Source organism: Heloderma suspectum, chromosome 1 (genome assembly GCF_057233095.1).
Source record: "Heloderma suspectum isolate Gila_16-S chromosome 1, 16-S_ref, whole genome shotgun sequence".
NCBI lineage: Eukaryota > Metazoa > Chordata > Lepidosauria > Squamata > Helodermatidae > Heloderma > Heloderma suspectum.
In genome coordinates, this window is record NC_139458.1 from 132205463 (window position 1) to 132230680 (window position 25218).

General features: G+C 44.4%; 1 protein-coding gene across 1 annotated transcript in view; it reads right to left on the reverse strand.

Annotated features, from left to right (window-relative positions):
- B4GALNT4 (beta-1,4-N-acetyl-galactosaminyltransferase 4) overlaps positions 1-25218 on the reverse strand; it is a 210301-nt gene that overhangs the window by 76196 nt on the left and 108887 nt on the right. The window lies entirely within an intron of this gene.

A 25218-nucleotide genomic window follows, 5' to 3' on the forward strand; every position in this document is an offset into this window, starting at 1 on the left:
CTTAATAAGCAAAGCGAAAGGGGGGGGGAGAGCATTTGATTGTTTTTTCCTTGATAGATTAGGACCACCCACCCACTCTAAGAACTCTCTATTCCTATCATTCATGAAGACTAGTGCCAGGAGACCTTAGAAGAATATGGTCTTGGAAGACTGTTAGAATATATATCAGCACCTACTCCATTCTAACAGTGGTCATATTCTAGGAAAGAACAAAGGCTCTTGTACAATACTCTTAAGGCTGTTTCACTTCTATGAAGGAAACAGCATGTGCCCCACATATACAAATCACATAAACCAGCTGCAAGAACCCAGTGCTAATTGGTTTTTCATCACATGTACATGCAACAGAACAGGCACACATGTTTGTCACATGTGACAGTGTACATGTCATTTTGTCCTTTTAGTACTGTGTACACCATTTAGTGATATAACTTTTTAAATTATTTCCTATATAGAAACAAAAATTCATGATATGAAAAGTGGCACTGGGATTAGAGGGGAAAAGTGGCAGCCTTCTCTCTTCGCAAATCAAAACATAAGCTGTTGTGAAGTGAAAACAACTGCTGATTTTTTTTTAGTTCAGAGTTAAAATAATCACCCATTTCAATAGTTGCAATGAGCTGAGAAAAATTATCATCTCCATAAAGGTTGAAAGCTATAGAAGACAGGGTAATAATGGTTATCTATTTCAGGTCGGATCCAGGATCTGCCTTCTGTGAGAGGAAGGGACCTTTTGCAAGAGGAAAAGCTCCACTTGCGAAGGTCCCTCTCTGCCCAATTGGGGGGATGTCCTGCTCCCCCTCACCTCATCTCACCCCATTCACCAGGGTCTCCTGTCTCTCTGTGTAGCATTTTCAGGGGAATGGAGTAGCTGCCGTGGGAAGAAAGGGTTGGGGAAGTTATTTCCATCAGTGCAGTTGATCTGGCTTAAAACTGGATTCAACTCAGTATCTGTAGCACCAAAAACATGCACCCTCCTGCATTAACAAGGGCAGGAACTTGTTGGAATCAAGAAAATTCACTAAGATGCTTCGTTCACTCACATTTTATAGTGGGCGTACATGACATCTTCATGCATTTGTAATCCTGTTTTCCCAGTGATTCTTCCATCTTTTCCCCTACCACTGAAAATTCTACTTCCCACAGGTGTGAATGGTCCTTCACTTGTTGGATTCTAACAGCAGCAAATATGACTGGGCCTTTACAGCAGAGGCAATGGATTTCAATGGTGGTTCCAATCCCCTTTATCCCCCATTCTACACATTAGTTGCCTTGTGACTGCAGGGGGAGAGGAAGGGCACACTGGCCACTGTCACTTGCCAGAGGATAAAGAGCCACTGGGAGAATACACCAGCCTGATTCCAAAAAGATCCCCAGAATGGGAAGGTCAACCTGACCTCAGCTGGGTGTAAACCACTGGTTTGCCTCCTCTACTGTTTCCCTCTGGTCCCTCTTCTGCTGAGAATCTTGTCTTTCAGTCTGTAAGCCTGAGAACGGGGACTGTGTCTAATTTTCATTTATGCCCAACCACCCCCCTCCAGCACCACTGCATGTTGCATTTTAATTATCATCAGCTGCTTTGGGAGATAATTTCTGCCTGAAAAGCAGGATCAAAACATAATAAATAAATAATAACTCGCACTAATAATTGCTACAATAGGCATCAGGACTTTATTGCATCCTAGCAAACTACAGTTACATCCCTGCTGCATAAATTTAAGAAGCTGACTTGCACTCAGACCAATCAATAGTCCATCTTCCAGCCTTCACAAAAAGTGGTTCTACAGAGCCCCTCAAGCAGAGTCCATTTCTTTGCCCTCTGGCAACCTAACACAACCTTTCATTGAAGATGCCAGGGATAAAATCTGGAACCTAGTACATAAAATGCACATGCTTTACCGCTAGGGCTGGCTTCTCACATCAACTCAGTGGTGTGGGACGCACCAGCGATGCTGCTCCTTCCTGCACTGCCAGAGTAATGAAAGAAGTCTGGGACTATGCAAGAAGAGCCCACACTGTGGTTCCTCCCATGACAGCATAACAGTGTTAATGGCTGGCTTGGCATCAACACCTGGAATGCTAGGGTAGCTGCTAGGGCCCGACACCTGCCCTGGATCCTGCAAGCCAAGTGGCTGAGTCTGTGAGCCTCCATTTTAATTTCCCACAACGTCCTGGAGTGACACTCTATCAGGTGGTCTGAGGCATTGTGGGAAATTAAAATGGCAGCTCTGAGCCACCTCTGAAGTGCTGCAACCATCACCATTTTCAGGTAAGTTCGTGGGGGCTCATCCATGTGGGAGGACACTATGCCCAGGGCCCCCTCCAACCTGGAACTGACCCTAGTTAATCAGCTCCTCCAGCACAGCACAGGCCCTCTCACATCACATCAGTGGTACAGAAAGGAGTGACGCTACTGCAGCTCTCACACCACTAAGAGAATGAAAGGTTGCAGAGTAAGTTGCAGCCCTTCTGCAAGCATACACAAGCAGTTAGAGAACACAACATGGATCTCCTCTGTTTAGAACGAGCTATAATACTGCTGGGCTGACTGTGCCATCTGGAGATCTGCTGTACTGAAATCAAGTGCTTGAGCTTTCAAAAACAAACTAGAGAGCAGGATAACATTCAATATTTTGCTCACTTTCACCATCTCTCCCTTTCCAGCTTTGAATTTAAAACTGATTTGCTCAGTAACCATTGGACTCTGAAGAGTGTCTTATTGATTGTCTGGGTGATAATTGAAAGTGGCTAGTAAAGGGCACTGGTAATCTATCCATTTACTCTTTCCACTACCCGTTCATACATAAACACATAAATGCTCCCTTTTAAGTTTCACCTTGTCATGCATCTACCTGTCACTAGCAGCATCCTGTTTTCTTGAGTAGGGGGCCACATCCCCAGAGATGCATCAGTAGCTCTAGGCACTTTCGGGTTCAATTTTTAGAGTCTTTATAATATGGATTTTCCTACACCAATATACTCTGCTGTGCAGCTTGCTGGAATCCTTGTTTAAGTCAGGGTAATATTGATAACCCAATTTCATAAACAAGAAGAAACACAGGCCCACTGAGATTCACTGCAAGGTCATATGGAGAATGTCTGTTATAATTATGAATGTATTTTATGGTTTCTGTTGTGAACCACTGTGTTTTTTACAAACAAAAATGCTATAAAAAAGTAAAAATGCTTTTTGTTCTGCTTAACTTCAGGGAGAGCAACTTGTTCATTGCTGGAAAAATCTAAACTGAAATGTTGGTCAACTTGCATATTCTTTGCAGTCCTGAGGACTAAAAAATTACTTGAGACAGAATGTGGTGATGGTCACTAACGTTAGGAAATTCAACATTATAGAATGCAGGAGCTACTGCAATTTGCATTGTAAAGGTAAAGGTAAAGGTGTCCCCAACCAGTCGTGTCCGACTCTAGGGTGCGGTGCTCATCCCCGTTTCTAAGCCGAAGAGCCAGCGCTGTCCGAAGACGCTTCCGTGGTCATGTGGCCGGCATGACTGAACACCGAGGTGCACGGAACGCTGCTACCTTTCCCGACGAGGTGGTACCTATTTATCTACTTGCAATTTCTTGCTTTCGAACTGCTAGGTTGGAAGAAGCTGGGACTGAAGACGGGAGCTCACTCTGTCACGCAGCACTCAGGTCTCGAACTGCTGACCTGCCGACCTTCCAGTCTGCAGTTCAGCATCTTAACCACTAAGCCACCGCGGTCCCAATTTGCATTGTAGTTGTCTGAAATATATTCTTGACTCCTGCAATCAGTTCTAGTAACCCAAAGAAAATAAGCCATTGCAAACTTGTTATCTAGTAGCAAAAGATGTGGTCAAAAGGTGAAGCACCATCCAGTGATTGGACACAGCAAAAGCTAGTAGCCTATGGAGCGCCACCTAGTTACAGCTCCCTTGGGGAAATGCTTCCCAAGCCTCCATTTATTAAAGAGTTCAGAACATGTAGGGAAGCAAAGTGCCTTCCTAGGTTCCCCTTCTTTTAAAAAGCATTATATTAATTCGATTCTGAGTTTGTCTCTGATAATGGAGATGGAATAGTTTGCGGTTTAAATTAAGGAATATATAAGAAGAGGGAAATATACACATTATTTCACTGTGCTACCTGCAGAGTACATTGACATAATTCCCAAGCCTCTCTCTGAGAAATAATAAAAATGAAACAGTTAAAGCTTATTAACAGCAAGATTAATGTCTGTATCTGTGGGGTTTCTTGAGGCAAAAACAGCCCTGATTCTTCAGAAGAGCTTAGGGAAAAGAGCTTCTCTGGTTCAGGTTCCAAGTAGTTGCAGGCTCATTCTCCATCAGATTACAAGGCTAACCAGCCTTTTCTTTAACAGAAAGGAATCTTTGCAGCTAGCTGTTTCTATCAAGAAACTTATTCTGTGCAAAGGCCAAACAACTCGATAGTTCAGCTATGATGGTGGCTCTAAAACCGTTCTGCCTTTTAGAACTATTATGTGGGATACAGTAGGTTTGTATCAGCAGCTCATAAATGTTGCCTGGAAAATAGTTTGTGATAACATGCTATCGAATACCTGTGTACATAATACAAGGACTGCCACCAGGAGATATAGTGTGGGAAGGGAGAGAACATACCTCTGCACTCAAAAGCTAGTGCAGCTTTCTGAGTCACTTTGAGGCAGGAGGGAAGCACAAACCAAAAACCCACACACCACCACTTGACTACTGTATGCACTCATGCAAGGTTAGGTGGAAGAAATACCCACGACCACCTGCTTCAGCAGGTAGCAAACTTTATGGTGACTGGCCCTGCTCATGTGGATGTGATACATATTCACACATAGCCACATAGGATAGCATGTGTGTGGTGTATAGGGGATTTTGCTATCCAAACAGGGTGGGATTAGAGTTAGTATACAATTACTTTTATATTTACAGTGCAGTTCTATGCATCCTTACTCAGACGTCCCGCTGTGTTTAATGGGTCTTATGCCCTAGAAGGTGTGTTTAAGACTGCAATCTTAATGTGTAATGTTCTTTACAAGCTGTATCTGGTTGGTAAAATAGAACTGGTTGGATTTTTTAAAAAATCAGAATTATTCTGCTTTTTCTTTTTTTTTTAGTCTAGCATATGTGCACCACTGCCCTCTGCTGGTTGGAGCTAGGCCCGTTCAAAAGTTTGCAGCTCATGTTTTGATAGAGCACATCTGATGTACACAAGTGGAAATGAAACTTTCAAAGGTTAAAACACTAGACACCAGTTAGAGTAAGTACTGAAGTGACATATACAGTGTTTATACAGTCACAATGTCTCTCTCTCTCTCTCTCTCTCACACACACACACACACACGCGTATATATGTGTGTGTGGGTAGGCAGCCTTGTACCTTCCAGATGTTTTGGACTACAACTCCCATCAGCCCTAGCCCGCATGACCAGTGATAAGGGGTTATGGAAGTTGTAGTCCAAAACATGTTAAGGGCACTAGGCTGCCTACCCTGCACGTGTAATTGTAGCACAAAATGTCTATACAAAAAGAAACAAATTAATTTGATTCCTTTCAAATAAAAAATAGATCTGGAAGTCCAGACTTCAATGAAGACCAAACTCAATGCCCACACAGATGTATCAATATTTTTATTTGTTACATCTGTGCTCTGCTCATCCTCCAAGGAACTCAGAGATGTCTTACTTGGGGTCCCCTGGCATTGCAATCTGAATCAGTGCAGCAGGGAGCATTAACACTGCTGTAGCAGTCTTTCTAAGCATGACTGTGTCTCTCATTTGTGAGCAGTATCTCGAGCAATGGGCTACCCTTATTCCTTACACCACAGGTGAATACTAATAAGCACTGTTTGCTATTAGCACATCCCTAATGCTCTGAGACTAAAATCAGCAATGTGCCTGTCCTTGATGTTGAACCTTCTGAACTCTCAGCAAGAAGCCACTGATGTATGAGGTCACAGACTGGGTCCTTTGCACTGCCATCTTGTCTTTGACCTCTGCTCCTACTGAGCTCTGGTGCCCCTGGTTCACTGGTTTGCTATACCAAAGGAAATAAGTAGACCCAGATACGTTTCTTTGACATTACATCAAGGTGGAAGTTGCCCCGGCTTAAAAGCATGTCATTTGATAATGAGAAATGTTAAGAGAAGCAGAAATGGTTCTTTTGTCAAAGCTCTTGACATTTTTGAGCGGTGTGCAGAAATAAGGCCTCCAGGGGACAAAGTAGACCCATTTTTGGATGCAAAAGTTTCTATTGATTTTTATTTCAGAGAGACACTGTACATTACATGACTTTAGAAATGCTCCGGAGTGGAAGAAGCACAACTGTACATTCCCACACACAGCCACCTCTAAGCAAAAGCTTTATGAACTCCTACATCGCCTTTCATCTGACATTGCCAGGATGTGTTGTACCACAGATGGACTAAACCAGTTGTGCCTCCAGGAGTCAGGAAAGACTTTATTGCCCCTGTTTTCATAGAGGAAGAAAGTGGGCTGCAATGTTGCCATGCAGAAAATTAATGAGAGAGAGAAGTAGTGATGGAACTACTCAAGACCTCATCTGTTCCTTCGTTCAACCTACAATATCAAGCATACAGCCATAGGTGGTACCAGTTAATAAGAACTTGCAGCCTTTGTCCATAGGTTTTTGCAGCCTTAGGTGTGTGGCCTGTAAGACCGGGGGCAGGATCCAACAGTGCCCTTGCGCCGGTGGCCAGGTCTGCTGGTTCTGGTATTCATGCAGCCCCTACTGCTGGCAGCTGTGATGTAGTGCTTCTGGAGGAGAAAGCTCATTTCTGGAAAAGACAGGTCACACCCCTTCCGGGAATGAGCGTTTCTGTTCCTTTCATGGCTACATTGTGGCTACCAGAGGTAGGGGCCGCCCATGTACTGGCCGCCCATGTACTGCACACGTACCGGGACCAGCAGACCTGGCCACCGGCGCAAGGGCACTGTTGGATCCTTCCCCAGCACTCTGGCTGCTCTAAGAAGGGCTCTTATTGCTATGAAGGAGGCCAAATGGAGCACATAGTTTTATGAGCAAGAGGAGCTGTCGGGGTGGGGATAGGAGACTGAGTCATGGGTCTATGGAGTGCATTTTATTGTGGGTCACACAGGGAAACACAGTGTTGCATTAACTGTAGGATAGTGCAAGGTGTGAAGCTACCAGCATAACATAACCTGGCTGAATTGCAGGACGCTTCCAGGAAGCCATAAAAGCTCCCAGAGGAACAACCTATGCTTCCCTCCCCTTTCCTGCTTTTGAGCATGCCTGTGAAACCCATTTGGTATTGCAACAAAAGAAAGGAATAGATCTAAGGGTCTTTTCAAGACAACAGGTATATGGGGGCGGGGGGAGGTGGAAACAGCACTAGCCTGGATTCAGCACTTAGAACTTGAGCCGCATCACCAAAAAGGGTGAATTACTATTATGTGATGAATAATGTTGAGCGTGATTTCTGGAAAGGTCTATGCCTCATGAGATGGAAAACAGGTGGTAGACCTGCAGCAATCACAAGGTTTGTATGTAAACACAATTTTAACAATATCCCCATTCATTTTGTTTTGTCAAGATTTCTGTGTGCGAAATGTGCATTAATGAATATTTTACAATGCTTGAGAGATAAATTTTTGTCAAAGGGTAACCAGATGTGCATACTTGACTCTGCAGTAGAAAGAATGAAAACTTAGTAAGGGTTAAAAGGCATGTAAATCGTTTCCGTAAACAATAAGAGAATAGTAAGGTTTTCCCAGGGTCTTACTGCTTTTACTCTTGATCTCTTCAAAAATTGAATACATATTCTTAGAGATTGTCCTACATTAATTACAACACCGTTGGAATGTTCTATGTATGCTTTGATATACTTGTTCTAAATATCCCAATCAATGTATTCCAATTTTGTTTCCGGGTATTATTCAAAGTGTTGGTGGTGATGTTTAAAGTCCTGAATGTTTTAGGAGCAGGATATCTGAAGGACTGCTTTCTTGAGTATGAACTTGCCTGCCTACTGAGATCCTTTTTGGAGGTCTTCTTGTCAACTGTTGGCCATATTATAACCTCATCTGCAAGCTACTGAAAGAGGGCAGTGTTGCAGTTAAGTTATGGGAATTTAGGCTACAGCTAGCCTTAGGATCTCTATAGCCCACAGTGTGGTTTCCTGTGATTTGTTCCTTTTGCTCCTCCCCCTCCCCTCTCTCTGACCTTCCTCCATTGCTGGGAGCACTTGTGTTTGCTCTCTTCCTCCTGCCAATGTTATAGAACACAAATGGACTGAACAAGTTCCTCTTTTGAAACTGTATGATGTACCAGCATATTGTATGCAAGATTATATTGTGAGTAAAGCTATTTTACCTTGCTTCGCTAAAGAAGGGTGTGGTCTCCTTTTTAGTCTTGTGTGCAGTGGGACTGGTAAACACTCATTCTGTTCTGCCTTTTATTTTTCTCTGCTAACTGCCTTTCTATCAGGAGGCATCAATACTAAATAATTCCCATCATCAACAACCTCTGAGATGCATTTAGGTGGGACTAGCGAGAACCTTTTTGGAGGCTGTGCCTAGGCTCTGGAACTCCCTTCCAAGGTAGGCCCCTCTCACTTCCTCCCTAGCAATCTTCTGGAATTTGGTGAAGAACTTCCGTTTTTAGGAAGGCCTTCAGTGTGTAATTTTACTTGCTGTTTTAATCACTCTCCACTTGTTAAATATTTTCACTTGCTGTGGCATTGTGTCTTTCTGCTGCTGGTTTTATGTTGTAATACAGCAATATTTTAAATTGTTAAATTATTTGCTTCGTGTAAGCTACCTAGAAAACTCTTCAGAGATAAGGCAGGACAAAAATGTTTTAAAATAAATCATGCAAGCAGTTATTAACAGTATTTCCTGGAGGTGTGAGTGAGCAGACTGGGTCTCATACTCCCCTCCTGCTGATGCTGCTTTAAGCAGGTTGCTTCACCTCACTTCATGACAGCGCTTACCCTGGGTGAAATTTAAATATATTATGATTATATACCAAACTGCATGATTGCTGCAGGTCTACCACCTACTAGCTGTCTCTTGGGGTACAGAACTTGCCAAAAATCACATTCAATATTATTAATCATATATAAGAAGAATTTTCCTCCTGCTTTTTGTAACTGGGGCAGCTCAATATTGCATCCTCATACAATGGATATCGTTTGTGTGTGAAAGTGTGTGTACTCTTGCTGCAAGGAAGACAACTTCTTTAGAGGAAGCGTGTTTGTTTTAAACAGGGGAGCGATGGGGACAGAAAAACTCACAGGTTAGAACTAGTTTCATTTTTAAAGAAAAAATACATTAAAGAATGGAATAGTTGCAAAGGAGGGAGTGGTTTTGCTGGTGTCTACGTGGTTTTGTCCCCCAATCAGGGCCTTTTGTGAGAATAAATGCAAGAAAATATTTTTAAAGTCTCAAAATGAAGCATGAGTGTGCGTCAATCATCACTTGTGAGTTCATGTATACAAGCTAATAGGGGGCCATGATATTTGTGTAACCATGGGACACATGACCCATGCTAAATGTCAGTGTTCAAACTAGCTGGAGGTTTTTACGCTAAAGGTAAAATACTGCCGCTTAATACTGGCACATAACAGATAGACAAGCCAAGGGGAAAACTTTGGATCTCGTGCAACAAATGAGTAACAACTGTGTATTTATTGTTGAGTGCCTGGAAACTCGAAGCCAGAATGGGTGAGCTCTGCAAGAAATAGCCCAAGCAATGCCACTGTACCCTAAGACAGAAAAGCTCAAGCATCCAAGAGCAGCTCCCTCCTTTTGCCCTTCCCTCTTAAACAAACAAACCAGTGGGATTCCCACAAAACCTGAGAATGTACTTGGATCAGAGCAGCCTAGCTCTGAATAGCTTCCTCTGTGAGTTCAGGAAGCGGGGAAAGTTCACTCTGCTTTAGATGCAAGCTCCCAGGGTCCAAAACAAATACACCTTTAAAGAGAGGGTGGGGGGAGAGGGAGAGATGGGAACATTTACCCTGCTATTACTAAATTCAGCGAAGCATTAATTTGCAGAGGCCTGTCTGTAAGGAACAAACTTATAATAGCTCTGGCATAGACGCGTTGCCTGGGCTGGCTGCGCCTCCTCCTGCAGAGCTCACACACTCTCGTTTCTCCTGGCAGCTGCAGAGGAAGCTTTTGGTCTTTTCTGTTGAAGAACAGAGAGGCTTTTTAGTCTGCCACTGCTTCAGGCACACTGGAGAAGGAGTGGGGGGGGGAGTGAGGCAGGGGAGTCAATTTATTCAGCTTCTACCCGGCCTGTGTTCGTCCTCCACTTTTTGAGGCCCAGCTGTAAACTACACACCAATTAAGTTGTGAGGAATATAGGATTCTTAATGGCCAGCTTGAAGTTGCCAAGTCTGGTCCTTTCGTGAGGGTCCCGGTGGGCCTTTGGGGTCGGTGCTGTAGGAAGCTGCATGTGTGTAGCTGTCCCCCACTGCTGGGGACAGGGGTATTAAACAGAATGTGCCATGTCTGAGAGAGAAAGAGACCCCTCCACATCCACCAGTGCTATTCCCAATGACAACCCACATCTTCAAATGCAGCAGCTTCTCGAGACAAACCTCTTCTATACTTACAGCTAAAATTCCAAGGCAGCGGAAGAAAGTCTTCCGTTCTGAAACAATCACAGTACTATTATCCCGTCTCCCTAATAATGCCTTCAGAGGACATTGTCTTCCTTCCCTTTGGGGCTTTAATTAGCTCACTTCCACAAAGTTGGCTAATTATTTCTTTGGCACTCTGCATCCTAATGGGCTCCCTTTTGTTTACAGCATTTATTATCAGCCACTGCCACTGTCCTCCCCAGCCTCATTCCTCCGTGTGGCTGCCTTGGAACATCTTTTTTAAAATCTTGGTGGGATTTGGATATATTCGATTACCTCACATTCCTGCATGAAAAACTAGCCCTCTAGAGCAGGCATTTGGGCTGTGCCAGTGACTTCATGCAGCTCAGATCTACCTGTGGGTAGACTGTTGTTTAACTTCTTCACACATGATCTGGAGTCTGGTGAGCAATGGAGGTGGGCCAAGGCTGTGGATGGCGCCAAATTCTTCAGAGTGATGAAACCCAAGCAGACTATGACTTGGTTTGCATATAACAATCCACTGGTTCAACAACTCATGGTTTGTCGGGGATGAGAGAACGTGTGCACCCACCCACCACTTCTGCTTTTCCTCCTTCGTAGGTTGTGGAGCATGACATCCAAACCCAGACTGCTGGAGGTTTTAGGGGCTAAACAACCCAGCAGTTAGCCCATGGCTTGTTGAGTTAACCTCTGGGTTGTCATTACGTGTTAGCAGCCTCTAGGAAGAGTTCTACAAGGAGCTCCACAAACTCGTCAAATGGGTAACAAACTGGTAAATGTGGTTCAATGTGATGCACACTGGGGCAAAAAATCCTAACTTCATATATACATCAATGGGGTCTGAAGTGGCAGTGACTAACCACCAGAGAAGGGAGAGGGACTTCTCTGTGGATGCACCTAGGCAACGGAACTCCCTTCCTAGGAAGGCTCATTTTGCCCCCCTCTCAAATGACCTTCCACTGCAATGTAAAGACTTCTCATTCCTGGCAAGCAGTCACTGATCAGGCTTGCACAATCACCGCAGCTCATCATGGTTTATTTAAGCTAGTCGGTTGCAGTGCCTGCCAGCAGTCATTTTGAATAATCAAGCTGTGGTGGGGGGTCACCATGGCTTACTGTGTTGTCCAAACTCGGTGAGGGTAGGTTGTTGGTGTGGTTAACAAACCACCCACAACCCATGGGCTGTTTTAGGGCTGTGAGTTATTTGTTAACCATGCCAATAGCCCACACTTGCCTGGTTCGGATGACATGCTGCAGCAGTCTGAACGTGACGTGCCCGAGGCATGGACTGGGTTCGGACGATTGCAGGGGCAAAAGAAGCCATCATGGCTTCTTCTTCCACGCATGTCACATGAGTGACTGCAATTTGCATAATTACCCGCAATGCAGTGTAGGTTGCCATGTCATCTGAACCCAGTGTGAGGTGCATAGCAGGGATGGCTTCTTACCCATGCCACAACACATGGCTTGTAGTAGGGTTGTGCCAAGGGTAAGAAGCTTCCCCTGCTGTGCACACATTCAGACAACATGGCAACCCATGCTGCATTGCAGGTAATTATGCAAATTGTGGTGACATGTGTAGCATGTGTGGGGGCAGAGGAAGAAACCATGATAGCTTCTTTCACCACTGTGATAATCTGAATGCAGCCATTGACTGGGTTCGCATATCATGATAAGCCATGGTGGTTTATGAGGCTTACTGTGAGGCTTACTGTGATGTCTAAACTTGGTGGGCGATAAAGCGTGGGTTATTTTTAGCCAACGAGCCATCCTGAGAAGCCATGGCTTGTGGTAGGTTGTTGAGGATAGCTTATTCTCAGGGTGGCTTGTCATGACGTCCGAACTTGGCACTGCAGCTTGTGCCAAGTGGATAAAGAGCCACTCAGCAAGAGCAGCAAGAAACTCCATGCCGCTCCTTGCAATCTCGCCAGTACCACCTCCAGCCTCCCTCACCAGTGGCTGCCCCTCCATAGATCCCAAAATGGCACTTTGGAAGGACCGTCACTCATTTGCTACTTTTTTTTCAGTGCCTCAGAATTGCACAAATGGGGTGGTCTTTTTTAATTATTATTTTTTGACCATCTTTTGCACAAAAATGCAGATTCGGCTATCCAAAATGTGTAGTCTTGCCTGGTCAATTTCCTTGTATGTTTCAGCTGTCAAAGACAGTGCCAAAGTAGGGTATGTAACATACAAGGAAATTGACAAGATGAGGCTGCATATAGGCTAATTTGTATACAGTTGGGAAGGTCCTGGGGAGAAAAAACAGTAAGAGAAAGGAAGGACCCAACAGCACAGTTCAGAACCACTGAAAATGGGAAAAAAGGTGAATGGAGTAAGTGCACCAAAAACTCGCAGGGGGATGATGACAGTATCTCCCCCTTAGCAATGTAATCCTCTTGCTCTTGTTGAACTGACACTTCCCCGAGTCTCCAACCAGTCTAGAAATGGGTGATATTACCTGCCCCTTTTCATGGCTCCTTTTCAGAGCAGTTACTGTGCTTCAGTGGATATGCTCAAATCTCCCTAACAGCTTTTTTTTTTTTTAAACAACCCTTAGAAGGTGGCTGCACGGGATGGAGTGAATGGGCCCCATGGAGTGGGTGGGTGTAAGTACTGCTGGTGTGGATGCCCCATTTGCTCTGTCCCATTCAGCCACCCTCTAAGGGTTTGTTTTAAAACTGTCAGGAATATTTGCACAAATTTAAAGGCTGGGAAGTAAATAAAGGGAAATTTGTGCAAATTTAAGGGCTGAGAAGTAAATGGAGGGGAAATTTGCGCACCTGCAGTAACTGCTCTACAAAGGAGCCGTGAAAAGTGGAGGGGGGAGTTAATAACTCCCATTTCTGGAGTAGCTGGAAACTCAGGGACATGTTGAAAGGGTGGAGTACACTGAGAAGTGTCTGTTCAACACTTAAAATCAAGAGAATTACATTGCTAAGAGTGATATATAGTGTCCCCTCCTTTTGGTGCACTTACTCCTTTTGCCTCCCCCCCCATTTTTGGTGCTTCTGAATTGTGCTTCTGGGTCCCTCCTTTTTCTTACTATTATTTCTCCCCTGGACCTTCGCAACTATGTGCGTATTAGCCTATATGCAACCTTGTCTTGTCAATTTCCTTGTATGTTACCTACTCCACTTTGGTGCTCCCTTTGAGACATTGTTTTTTTTTAAGGTGGTGAATGAAGTAAATACTTCAAAAAGGGGTAGTGATTGAAGTGGAGAGAGGACTGGGATGAGGAGGTGAAACAGGTTGTACTGCAAAGGACACTGGGATACGTGCAGGGAAGGGGTTGGAAGACTAAGGGGACCAAAGGGAAAACAAGCCATGCCAAGCTGCTGTCCACCCGATTGTCTGTCAGAAGTAATGTGGGCCGGCAAGTAACATGGGTTGGCTTATCCTCCAGGGTGGCTTAGAGTTACATGTAAACCCACTGTGGCTCGAATATTCAAAATGGTCACTGAAACATGTCGCAACACACCGTAAGTTAAATAAGCTAAAGTGGGTTGCGATGATCATGCGAACCAGCCTCTGTTGATTTGTTCTGGCATTTTAATTTTAATGTGTTTTATTGCCTGTTCTACCTTTGTTATTTTGTTTTATTGTTATATTTATTGTTATTTTTTATTGTGTTATTATGTTGTAAACCAGACCCGGGGCATCAGCAATCAGTACCCTTGGGCAAACTCTGAGGCCCAAGCACCCCAGAGGACACACAACAGATGATGCCAACATCTGCTTGTTTTTATTTTTAAAAAATGTTTAGGGATTGATAGGAGTTGCTGTCCAACACAGCTGGAGGGACCATGTTGGGGAAGGCCTGTATGGAGCTATGATCCATTTATTGTTCTGTTTAGTTACGTCAAGGATGAGGTGCCTCAAAAAGATTGAGAAGCGATTATTAAATTGTTAACAGCTGCCAGAATTGGATGCTCCATCAATAAGGAGGAGGAAGGTGAGGGTCTGGGAACTAGCATTTGTGTTAAAACTCACATTAGAATTAGAGAGACTACACAAGGCTTTTTTTTAATGGAGAACTGATATTTTTGTTATGTTCTGGAATAATAAAGTGTGCAATAATGTGCAATCATATGATGTATTAGGAATTTTGCAAAGAGGAAATATTAAGTATAGTGGCAAGATAATATGGAGGATTGTATAAATGGAAATTAGCATAAAATCTGATACAGAATTGTATTATTTATAATGTAATAATAAAGTTCTGAAAAATTAAAAACATGGTTTTAATAAAATAATAAATAACCAAGGAGGAGATTTTGGACTCATGGAGACTCACGCCAGTGCACTTTTGCAATAAAGAAAGCAAATGCCATGCTGGCAATTATCAGAAAAGGGACGGAAAATAAATTGGCCAATATAATAATGCCCTTATATAAATCCATGATGCAGCCACATTTAGAATACTATGTGGAGTGCACTTCTGGTTGCCCCATCTCAAAAGAGTATCCTAGAGCTGGGAAAAGTGCAGAGCCAAAATGATTAAGGGGCTGGAGCCTATTCCATGTGAAAAAAGACGGAAAGTGTTTGGGGCTATTTAAGTTTAGAAAAAAAGTGCCTACTTTTGTTATCTCAGCTCACTATAGTTGCACCCTGTTCATAGGTAATACAAGACTGGTTTGCAAAAGCAAGTACTGCCATTAGGCATGCCACCGTTCATGGCCAAACCAGATGTGAATGCAATTAACCTGCAGGTTTTTCATTATGTAAATACCAGGCAAGGACAAGCCTGACCAGTCGAGGTCGCATGATCAGAACAGCCCACTATGATCAAACAGCCCACCCAACAACAGATCATGGGTTAAGCGAGGGTTATGTAACCCTTGTGTAACCCACAGTCCCCGGCTTCGCACAACACAAGCTGCGGCTAGACATTGAATATTCAAAATGGCTGCACGCACAGGCATGCACCGCAACCCACCATGGTGGGCTGTGAACCAGCCCAAAGAGCTGAACTCCCTCTCTCCAGGTCCTGCTGCTAGTTACATAACAAAAAGCCTGTGTGTTAATTGTATTCATGCAATTAATGTCATGTCTAGTTTGGTCCTCAATCTGCATTGAGGTGGTGGGTACTGGAATGATACGTCACAGACTTTGCTCATGCGAAATAAGGCAGAAGGCCCATTCTATGCTGAGGATATTGCATTTTCCCCAAACATTTTTTTCCTAGGAAAAGGAGATTATTTCCTTACTCACTGTCCATGCAAATATTACATTAATTCTGCACAAAAGATGAGTGGCCTATCAAAGATGTTTGTGATTTGCCTACTTCATATACAGAAATGTTTTTTCCTTTCTTGGAACTGTGAAATATTTATTTTATAACTGTGCACTATTTTATACATACACAGAGAGAAAGAAATCTATCGTGTATGTGTAATCCAGTCCTTTATTGATAAACTATGTTAAAACAGAAGATATTTCTTCCATGACAATGAAAAAGACTAGAGGTACACATTTGTATAACTGTCTTAAAATGATATACCTTCCATTCGCCAAGACTGACAACAGAACAATAAAGTGATGATGATGATAATGATAATAGTAACAGGAAGCAGCAATGTATACAACAACCACAGTCAATGCCAAAAAGTAGGATGCCAGAAAACGAAACAATAATAGTATTCCTGGATCCTTGGGTAGCCTTTTGGCATTTATCAGCCTTATTTGCTTTATATGCTACAAAAACACTGGTGCCAGTAAAATCAAAAAACAAAAAAAAATTGTGATAGTAGTTTTGGAAATGCTCCAATTGGCAGTGCTGCACAGGAGGCTCTTAACTCTTGAGTGTGTGTGTGCATACATGCCAGAGAGGCTGAAAGCATAAGCAATTGTTACTGAAGGATGGGGAGATCAATTCATGGCTTCTTTCCCCTAGTGTTACTAACTGCTTGCTATACTGTTCCCAACCTATCAGTGGAAATAGGGTGTACAATCCACTAAACACTGTGCACTCTCATTTCATTTTAATGAAGCTTGGGTGCAGCCATACAGCAGCAGTGCTTAGGGAACTACTGAGTCCATCATGCATCTTCTCCCTTCATCTTGGGTTGCAGGCCTACACCAATGCAACTGAGGAATGTTTTAAGATACCATCCACTCTTTTGATGGTTTTCTGCAACATAGTCAATTCCTGCCCTTTTAACCTCCACTTTGGGTGGCTGTGATCCAGATAGCTGCTGCTCATCTGTAAAGAGGAACCAGCAAAGTCCCTGCAATCAAACCATGGGCCAATTCTCAAATTTATGCAGGGAAGAACGCGATCTCATGCCAAGAAGTTTGGTGGATGCTGGCACCAGGAGAGCGAAAATTACCAGGCTTACATTTTGTAATGAACAAGGGCTGTGAAGAATGTTGGCCAGACAAGCCAAATGACAACAGAATGATGTCCTGTTGTAGCATGTGTAACTTACCCCAGGAAGAAGGAACAAAAGCAAATTAGCTTTGAATTATTTCCTGGAATTTTATTCAGCACAATGGCTTTAAAATGGGCTTCAAACGATCCATATGGAAGCTATTCTCTCTAACAATTACTTTCCCTTGTGCAGCAGTAGGCAATCTAATTGGAAAATGGAAATAAAAATGTTTTTTTGTATACATCTAAACAAAGCTGAAGTATTAAGAGAGGCTCTCACAGTCAGTATGTTCACACAGTACAGCCCTCCTAGAACTGTACCAATTCAGAATGCAGGTGGGGGAGAGCACACTGGAATACTGTCCACATAAAAAACTCCCTGGTGGTACATAGGGAACTAGCATTTCAGGGAGGAGTCATGGCAAAGTCAGAATCCTTCTCCCTTGACATACCAGTTTGCTTCATGCAGGGAGGGAATTTGTTTATAAATAAATAAATAAATATTAGTTTGTTTGTTTTTACACAGGAAGCATTCCTATCTGCAACTTCAATGGGGACTGACTATTCCTAACTTCAACAGGGATTGCAGATTTTTCCTAACTCTCCAGTTTCAATATCATTCCCATGATTGCATTCAGTTACATACTGAATAGGTAAAGGAACAACAGTCATTGCTGTAACTGTTATAGTTTTCAAGAAAATTTCCTTAAAATTAGTCTAGCAACAGCATTGGCTGACAGGACTATGACTGGTTCGAATGATCGTGGGCGTGAAAGAACCCATTGTGGCTTCTTCCCTGGCTCCTCCATGTGTCATCGTGATTTGCATAATTATCTACGATGCAGCGCAGGTTGCCAGGTTGTCCGAACCTGGTGTGGTGGGGGTGGCTTCTTACCCACACCACAGCCCATGGCTTGCAGTAAGGGTTCTGGGGTGGGTGAGAAGCCACTCCCACCGCACACTCTGCCAGGTTTGGACAACATGGGCACCCACGGTGCATCACAGGTAATTATGGAAATTGCAGCCACGTGCACAGCCACGAGAGGCCCTTTTGCCCCGTGATCATCCAAATGTGGCTTATTTCACATCACCATTCTGTTCCCCCAGCTACTGCTGAGAAAGCTTACAGCTCATTCTTTTGGATTTCCACTCTCTTTTCAGACTGTTTTCTTTGACAGCTCTGCTATCACCTGTGAGCCCCAGAATGTGTTGTTGGGCTGAGCCCATAATTAAGACTAGTGCCACCTCATGTGCAGAGTGTCTTCCTTTCATCACCAGTAACTGTAGACTGTCCCCACACATTTAGGATTAAAAAGCAGAGCTTCCAGTGCAAACGGCACCTTGCTTTTGGCAGAGGGAATCACTATCTCAATTCAAGCACCAACCCAGGTTTGTCTGATCCTCCTTTTGGGACCAAGTGAAGTGCCCTAAAATCCGTGCCACCTGCCAGGATTAAGCTAAAATCTGTGCCACCTGCCAGAATTAAGCAGAGCTTCCAGTGCAAACAGCACCTTCCTTTTGGCAGAGGGAATCACTATCTTAATTCAAGCACCATCCCAGGTTTGTCTGATCCTCCTTTTGGGACCAAGTGAAGTGCCCTAAAATCTGTGCCACCTGCCAGGATTAAGCAGAGCTTCCAGTGCAAACGGCACCTTCCTTTTGGCAGAGGGAATCACTATCTCAATTCAAGCACCATCCCAGGTTTGTCTGATCCTCCTTTTGGGACCAAGTGAAGTGCCCTAAAATCCGTGCCACCTGCCAGGATTAAGCTAAAATCTGTGCCACCTGCCAGAATTAAGCAGAGCTTCCAGTGCAAACAGCACCTTCCTTTTGGCAGAGGGAATCACTATCTTAATTCAAGCACCATCCCAGGTTTGTCTGATCCTCCTTTTGGGACCAAGTGAAGTGCCCTAAAATCTGTGCCACCTGCCAGGATTAAGCAGAGCTTCCAGTGCAAACGGCACCTTCCTTTTGGCAGAGGGAATCACTATCTCAATTCAAGCACCATCCCAGGTTTGTCTGATCCTCCTTTTGGGACCAAGTGAAGTGCCCTAAAATCCGTGCCACCTGCCAGGATTAAGCTAAAATCTGTGCCACCTGCCAGAATTAAGCAGAGCTTCCAGTGCAAATAGCACCTTCCTTTTGGCAGAGGGAATCACTATCTTAATTCAAGCACCATCCCAGGTTTGTCTGATCCTCCTTTTGGGACCAAGTGAAGTGCCCTAAAATCCGTGCCACCTGCCAGGATTAAGCTAACAAGTGAAAGGAGCTTCAATCCCACCAGAATCATCATCTCTTCATAGTTCATAGGCAGCCCTCCTGCTCTGCTCGCACCTCCTTTGCGCCAGAACCCAGGGGTTTCCCCTCTGCAATACGGGAGACAGTCAGGACATCAGGCTGCACACTTGTCATGGTTTCTCCTTTTGCTCACATCTAGTAATCTCGCTCCCTGGATGCTGTATCTTGCCTTCTGTTCAGTGATAAGGGTAGGAAAAGAGAAAGATTCTCAAGGCCTGGAAACCCTGCATATCCTTATAGCAGACCATGGCTTATGTGAAAGTTGTTTAACCCTCACATAACCCCCACTCCCTGGGTTCACCCAACAAGCCAAACCTCGAGTGGGGGTTGCATATTCAAAATGGCGGTCCTACCATTAAATAACCCATGGTGGGCTGTCATGTCATGCAAACAGCCCCACTGTTGGGTTAAACACTTAGTTGGTTAACCTTAAATAACCCAGAGTTCTGGGTTTGGACATATCAAAAACCCATTTCCTGGATTGTTGATGAAGACTGATTCAAAATGGAAGTGGCAAGCATGTGGGAGTCAGTGTGGTTGTTCCCTTGCTCTCAGCCCTGACAGTACATGGTTTAAACAACCTATGGGTTGTCATTACATGCAAACTGGGCCTGTGTCTCTGATGCAAGGCAGAGCTGATTTAGGGGTATGGAGGGAGGCCCCTCCACTTGCGAAGCAACTAAAGTTGGCTGATCTTGTCTCTGGATCAAGGGGAAAGGCTTTGGAATGCCCCCGCCCTCCGGGAGCCAGGAGAGAATGTGTGCCTTTCATCCCTGGACGTTTCCTTCTGCAGGAGCCCTTAAGGTCCTCCACCCCATTCTCGGTTCCCTCATTAATCTCCAGCATCCCAGCTCTTAAAATAACGACAAAACAACAAAACAGAATGGAAGCAAAATTTGAGGTTCTATGGAAAGCCAGTTATATAAACACATCTTGGCAAATTAGCTTAAGTGTGGATAATTAATTTGTAACGAAAAACCTGCATTTCCTTCCAACAGAAGTTGGATTTTTTGTTTCAGAATAAACCGCTGGGATCATATCCTAAACAGTCTACAAATATTTGATGCTGCTATTAAGGAACTAGTGGGACCCACTGGAGCAAATTACTGTTGATGCCCTGGGAACAGGAATTACACAAAAGAAAATTTATTATCTAGTGATCGCAGAAAGGAATGGCTCTCGGGAGTATTGGTTTTTATTCACAGCTTGGTGGCCACCTTAGTGAAGACACTGCTCCTATGCCTGCATTTACCTTTCCTCATTTGATTAACTGAAACCTATATATAGGACAGTTTCAAAGGAAAAAACATCAGAATGCTTAATAGAGTCCAGGTCTGAAAGCCTTATGCTTCAAGACTTCAGCCAGAGTGTGTGGGCTGAAATTAGGGGCAACAGAAAATGACTGAATTGCTAGTGAGACAGTGGTGGCTGGGCCTTTGTCTGGAGTGTCTCATGCTTACCTCTCTGAGAGGCAGGCTGGAACAGTTAAATGGGCTTGGCTTCTGCATGAACACGTACATTCCCTTTAAGACTTGTTCTTCCCTAGTCTCTAAGGCCACATAATCAAGGCATTGTTAAATGTTAAGAGTTATTGCTCCTGCACAGGACTCAATTAGCATTTGTGCACATATGTAGGTGTGTAACATACCATGCTCTCATCAGCTTATGCTAATTGTTCTGCATTATTTCTAGCCTGATTTTGTTGATATTTCCTGCACCGTTCCAAAGGTGCTAATACCTCACATAATCACCACTATCATCATGTGGGAAGCAACACTGGCAAATGCTGACAGATGTATTTCCCTTCCAGATCTGGTACTTGAGTTTGCCAGCCCACTTGCCATTTACAACCTCTGCTTGGGGAACTGACCCAGTACTGGATATAGCCAGAGCCCCATCATAAAGCAATATGCTAAAGTGAATATGAATGTCTTGCTAACCAGCATTATGGGGGAGCTCACGGGGCAGCTCTGCACCTTCAGCAGACAGGGGCACTGCTAATTTCCCCTTATCCTACCACAGAGCTGCCAAATCCAATGAATTGCTGCTCAAAGGGCAATTGCTTTGAACCCCCTAAAATGCACAACAATAAGTGCAACAGATTACTGCGATGTGCTTTATGTGGGGCTGCCCTTCAGGGTGGCCAGAAGCCGCAGTTGCTGCTGAATGCTGCAGCTAGGTTGATAATGGGAGTGTCTTATCACCAGCATATTAATCTTATGTCAAGGGAACTGCACTGGTTGCCCATATGTTGCTGGATCAGGCTTAAGGTTTTGGTACTTGTTCACAAAGCCCTAAACAACTCAGGACCAGGATACTTAAGAGACTCCCCACTGGCCCGATGGGTTGCTGCTCTCATCAGGAGACACCCTCCCAGCAGTACCAAAAGTTTCAGCGGTTTAGTCCATCATGGCTTGGAACAGGGCCTTTAGCGTTGTAACGCCCGCTCTCTGGAACTACCTACCACTACACATCAGGCAGGCATCAACCCTTCTGGGTTTTCGGTGCCTACTAAAAACATACCTTTTCCAACAGGTGTTCCTGGGAAGGTAATATTGTCCTCTGTACATCACTTAGAAATTTCTTTACACAATCCATAAATATCATTAAACACAGAAATACATAACCACGTCCCATGTGCTGCAGTGCAATCTAGGCCCTTTAAATTCACTGTGATATCTCTCAAGGGACACAGCCCTAAGGCCCTGTGGCTGAACAGCCATTCACTGCTGTCACAATTGTTCTCACACCTACCTTATATTAACTGTCAGGGCAATTCATCCCAGCAACCATTCCTATACCCTCTTCACCTAGGCTCTGTTCCTGCCCCTCTGCAAGATACCCACACCATTATCTGGTCTTGGGAGGCGATATGGGCTGAAGAAACAAGGGGGCTTCCCTGAGAGAGAGGCCAGGGAGCAGGATGGAAAACATTAGCAGAGGAGGTGTGGAACTGGGAGGGAAGACTACTTTTGGGGTGGCTTCTGCAGAGATTTTTAATTTGGTTTGATTGTATTCAGTTAAACGTAAAAGACTGAAACACCTTTCTACAGCAGTCCTGTTCCTTTGGGATAGGGTGAGTAAAAGCCTAAATAACAGCATAAATAGCCTGCTATGGGCTTTCAAAGAACAAATCAGTACCTCAGACCCCAAGGCATCCTAGTCTATATACCCCAAAGTAAGCTGTTACAGGGGTCTGCAATTAGACTTGCCAGCTCGCCAGGGGTGAGCACATATTTTGGCCTGGTAACAACCCCTGCAGTCCCCCAGAGCCTGTTGCTCTGGCCCTTGGGGAATAGCAAGGTGCCTCACTGCTTCCCAATTGTTTCCAAAGACAATGGCAGGTCAGGGAAAGCCCCTGTCTTTTTCTAGGCTGCAGAGAAGAGCAGGGTCTCTCATTGACTTTGTGCTGGGCCTGCCAGGGTGGGGATGGTGAATCCTTACCTGCCTTAACAGCTCTAGGCCGGGGAGGAACATGAGGCCCTATCCTTGCTGTTACTCCAAGCATTTCTTCAAACACACACAGCCCTCCTGAGCTCAGAACCAGGGAGGAGAGGTGGGCAGCCTCCTCTTCCACACAATTACACAGGGCTTCAGAGAATCTCAGCATGATATGAGAAACAAGGCTTCGCCCCTTCCTCTAGTGTGAGGGAGGCAATATGATGCCCGTGGTCGCCAGTGCACCCCCAGATACCATCGTTGGCGCTCACCAAGGTGCCTGACTCCCTCCCACTGTGTGTGTGTCTGTGTGCGCGCGCATGCGCGCTTGCACTTGTATTTCCAAATGGATGGGGCTGCATATGTGTGACAAAGAGAGAGGGAGAGAGAATGGGCTTAAGGGGGATTTTGGAGGAATCCTGGAAAAGAATGAGTGTGGTCTTTCATGTGCTTGCAGTAAGGAGGAGAAGGGAGGGCTATGGATATGTATGCATGCATGCATGCATGATGGATACATGGTGTGCGTGTGTGTATGTATGTGCATATATAGAGAGGGGGGGTACAATCCAAAGTGAGAAAGAAAGAGATAGGCAGAAATGGTTGGTTGGCAGGGGGTGGGGTGAGAAAAAGAGTTTGCCTTCTGTGAAATGGGTTTCTGTTTCTGAAAACTGGATTGAAAGGAGTTGTTTAGTGTGTTGGGGGCTTCAGACTCCACCTCCACCTTGTATTCAGTCTTTTGGACAGGTTACTTGTCCTTTGTGACTAGCCATGCCTTCCAGGGCAGCCCTTTTGTGGTAGTGCCCAGGATAGTTTTTCAAATGGCCAAATGTGCCCCTGGGACTAAAACACTGCCTACTCCTACTCTAATGGGAGGGGCTGGATATAAATCTAACATAAAAATGGCAATTTTGAAAAGTGGGGGACAACGACGGGACATTTCAGCCTCCTAGAGTAGTCTGCTGTTGACCTTAAAAGTGGCCACTGTGGAGTAAAGGAGCAGCAAAGGAAGACTATAACAAGAAACTGCTGAGTTACAATTCATCAAGAAGTTCAAATCTATCCTGCAGCTTGAATTTGGATAGGGTTTTTTTTTTTTTTAACCTACTGTATGTGATAATTAGCCTACACAATGGGCTGGTTCGCACATCATGATAAGCCACGCTGAAAATAAGTCACAGTGGGTTGGTTGTTCACTCGTTAACCCACATTACTCCCAACAGATGATCAGGTGCTCTGTTGGTTGCCATGGCTCATGTCCCTTCTAGTCCTCCTGCCCAGTTCCAGCATGTATCCCATGGATCTTTGCAGCACAGCCTCAGCAGCCTACTTTGCTAATGAGCACAAACATGTTTGTTAGCGGAGGAGATTTATTTGTAGAATTTTATTTTCACCTTTGGGGAGATTTGTACTAATGTGATTTTTTTAAACTTTTAGGGAGATTTGCGTATATTTAATGTTACTTTAAAAAAACTTTCGAGGAGATTTGCACAGATTCGCTAAAGTGCAGTTGTTACTGCAAATAAGCCCAGTAATTACTACCAATTTTGCACAAATCTCCCCAAAAGTTAAAAAAAGAAGTCAAATTTGCACAAATCCCCCTGAAGGTGGAAAAAAATATGTGAAAATCTCCCTGAAGGTGGGGGGCAGGAAAAGGTGTCACTGTCTAGTGAGACGATGATGTATTGGAAGAGGAGCAGATGGTGAGGGAGGTTGGAGGATGGTGGTGGGAGGCGCACAAGTGAGATCACAAGAAGTGACAGGGGGGTTTGCCACTCCTGCTAGGTGGCACTGAAGACCTTTTTGATAAGCCATGCCTAACCCACTCTACCACGTTTGTACGTCATGACAAGCCACTCTGAAAACAAGCCACCCTGAACATCCCAACAACAAGCTATTGGTTCTCATGGTGGCTTGTGTGTGGTGTGTGCTGAGGAAACTGCGCCAGGTTCAGATGTCATGACAAGCCACCCTGAAACAAACAATGGCGGCAACCTTCTGTGGGTTGTTGTAGCGTGTGAACAAGGTCAACATGAGGATGTTTGTGTTATCCGCAGTAAGTGTTTTGTAAATGGCCACAATTAATAATGTGATTGTCACTGTCTGTACTTTCTGCATTTTGTTTCCCTCTGACCTCGCTGTTTTCTTCCCAACCCCTAAACCATGTGTATAGCTCAAGATAATACTTCATATTAGTAGACACTAGTCCATGAAAGCTTATGCCATAATAAATTTGCTAGCCTTTAAGGCAGGGATGCAGAACTACTTTTGGGTGGGGACCTGGATGACTCCTCATCCAGCCCTCTGCAGGCAAGTATGTCAAGTGGATGTGGCCACACTCCTGACATCACTGGGTATGGCTATGCCCACCTGACATCATTTGCTCCCTGGCCCAAGCCCTGGGTGGACCAGGCTTCGCTGTGTGCGGGCTTTCTTGGTTAGGGAAGCCCTGCATGCAACACAGCCCCTGTTGTTCCTCTGATGGGGAGCAACGGAGACTAAGCTGGCTCAGCCCTGTC